Genomic DNA, 3,151 nt, shown 5'->3' with positions numbered 1-3,151 from the left:
GTCCAAATATTTCTGGAGCTCTTGGTAGCTTTCCAAGCCGTCCTTCATCTGTTGCCTTGTTGGAACCAAATGAGTGGCCCAGTGCCAGCCAGGGCTCCTTACCCCCCCCCACTCCCTGGCTACCACATGGTTCCTTGGTGCAGGGAGGTTGCTGTGCGTTGATTCCTCCTAAAGAATGTCTCATTCTTTGTCCACTGTGCCCTGACGTTTGGCGATGGTGGCTTGAAGGAACTCCGACTCCACTGGGCAGCCCCCTGGGTTAACGTGTTTTGAATTCAATGCCAGGGTTTCATAGTTCGTGTCGTAGTTCTCTATCGTTACAATTAGGCCAGGTCCAAGTGTGTTGTCTGACACAGCTCTTGGCACTCTTCTTGCTGTGAGGCCATTGCAGGAGCTCTGGGTCACACAGACCCAGTGTGTATGAGTGCCTGGCTTGGGGCCATCTCCCAGCAGCTTGGTCCAGGCTCGGCAGCAGGGCCAGGCAGCCAGCAACCCCTGTGAGGGGGCAGGCACAGCTGGACTCTGCCTGGCACCACTCGCGGAATGCACAGCATTCATCAGCTGTGGCCAGCTCAGGACTTTTATTCCATCAGAGCAGAAGAACCAGGTTCATGACCCACCCCCCACCCATGCTAAGGAGAGCAAGGGCTTTGTTATCGGGGAATGGGGAGCTCTGGGTGGTACCAGTTTCCAGAAGTTTTTCCACCAGCAAGAGAAGGGGGCAGAGGAAAGTACGTGGGCTTGGACTTCCTTGGACCTAGGTCTGAGTCCTGACTGCCACATACCAGCTGAGCAAAGTTACGTAGTTTTCAGTGCCTCACCTTTCTCATCTCTAAAATGGTATTCGCGCCTGCCTCACAATTGTTCTGTGCACCAAATTATGTAAAGTTCTTAGCACCTGCCAGTAGTGTGTGATGAGGGGAGGAGGGCCTTACTAAAACACCTGGCTAGAGTGTGTGATAAGGGGAAGGAGGCCATTACTAGCTGCCCATGACTTTGGCCTCCAAAGCCATAGAGCCATAGATTACTGAGGCAGGTCATGTGTGGAAGAGCCCGGCTACTTCGTGGTGGAGCGGGGACTGGAAACCTGCGGACTCCCGCCTGGGGCTCTCTTAACTGCTCCAAGGACCAAAGAGAGGGCCCGTATAGACAGTGTGGAGGCCCATTCACAGAGGTCAAGGCACTTGTCTAGAGCAGCCAGCCACGGAGGAATGGCCCCACGCACAGTGGCGGCAGCAGGCATGAGGGGAGAATTGGAGAGATTGGGAGGTTGCAGATGACAGGACTTGGATATGGCAACTGAGTGGATGTGGAGTCTGTAGGGAAGCGAGATGCCCAGTTCTCGGGCTGTCTGAGATGCGATTGGTGGCTGGAGCAGGTCTGGGACTGGAGGAGGTAAGTGCAAGTGGATAGGGAACAGGAGTTTGAGGAGCCTGTGGGATATCCAGTTGGAGGTGCCCAGGGCCTAACAATTTGGGCAGAGGCAGTGAACAGCTGGGGCTGGAACTCTGGTCTCCAGGCCGCCAGGCTAGAGCTGGTTCCTCCTCAGACAAGCCCCTGGTGGGCTTGGCACACCTCTTTTTTTTTTATTTTTATTTTTTTGGAGACGGAGTTTTGCTCTTGTTGCCCAGGCTGGAGTGCAATGGCATGATCTCAGCTCACTGCAACATCCACCTCCCGGGTTCAAACGATTCTCCTGCCTCAGCCTCCCGAGTAGCTGGGATTAACAGGCACCTGCCACCATGCCTGGCTAATTTTTGTATTTTCAGTAGAGATGGGGTTTCACCAAGTTGGCCAGGCTGGTCTCAAACTCCTGACCTCAGGTGATCTGCCTGCCTTGGCCTCCCAAAGTTCTGGGATTACAGGCGTGAGCCACTGCGCCGAGCCTGGGCTTGGCACACTTCTTTCCACACAGTCCCCCTCTCTGCATCCTTCTACACTGGATTGTGAGCCCAAGATGGGGGCATGGGGCACTTTTCCTCCTTGACCATAGGTGGCTCCTGATGGCTTCATCTTCTAAATGAGGCAGTGGGACCAGCTGCTGTTTGGGGGCTGCAGCCCTGCGTTCTAGAATTCTGGGTGACATCCTAAGGATCTAAATGGGCCAGGAGCTCTGTGAGCACTGGAGGAAAGAGGCAGCGCTTGGGAGCAATGGCCCTTTCGGTAAAGTGATTCTGTTGAATGAATGGTGAATGCAAGAGGAAGTAAGTGAATAAGGATTGAATGCAACAGTATCAGTATGGGAATAAGGCTGGAGTGTGCCTTAAATCCTGTCTGGAATGTAGTGGCACAGATGAATTGATGAATGGATGTGCTCTCCAGCCCAGCCTTTAGCCAAGGAAAGCCGTGGCTGTGCCTGTGCTGGCTCTTGCCAACAGTGGCCTCCTGTCCCCACCCCCAGCCTGCCCTGCAGACTGGATACAGGCTGGAGTGCGCTGTGGCTCGGGTCAGGAGCCGGCCTCCAGTGTGGGGGGAAGGGCAACAAGAAGAGGCTGAGAGGGAGGCAAGGGAAAGGTCCAAAGCCTGATCAGCAAGTTCCTGAGATTTTCCTGAGGGAAGAGGGCTAGGGGAAGCAGCAACTTGTCTTGGTTCCTGTGGCTCCACATTCCTGTCAAGCCTGCAACTGAAAAACCTGGCTTTTCCTTATTTCTGGCCCCACCCTGTCCCTATCCAGCCTCTTGATTGAGATCAAGTTACCTCCCACCCCTACTTTTTTCCCTGGGGCCAGTGGATCCTGGGAGGGTGGACTTCACTCTCAGTCATGGTTGGAAAGTGGAAGGGAGTCTAGGTTCAAACACGCTGCCCCTTGAAACTGGAAAATTCCAGGCACTTGGCTTAACTTCTCTGAGCCTCTGTTTTGTCATTAGTCGAATGAGGAGAGTAATTCTCCCCTACCTGGGTGTTTCTAAGTGTCAGCATAGGCCTGGCACGGTGGCTCATACTTGTAATCCCAACACCTTGGGAGGCTGAGGTGGGAGGATTGCTTAGGTCTAGGAGTTTGAGATCAGCCTGGACAAGATAATGAGACCCTGTCTCTAGAAAAATAAAAATTAAAAAATGAGGGCCGGGCGCGGTGGCTCACGCCTGTAATCCCAGCACTTTGGGAGGCCGAGGCAGGCAGATCATGAGGTCAGGAGATCGAGACCATCCT

The sequence above is a fragment of the Colobus angolensis genome, unplaced genomic scaffold (assembly GCF_000951035.1).
Source record: "Colobus angolensis palliatus isolate OR3802 unplaced genomic scaffold, Cang.pa_1.0 Scaffold65, whole genome shotgun sequence".
NCBI lineage: Eukaryota > Metazoa > Chordata > Mammalia > Primates > Cercopithecidae > Colobus > Colobus angolensis.
Note: the sequence above shows the minus strand (reverse complement) of the source record.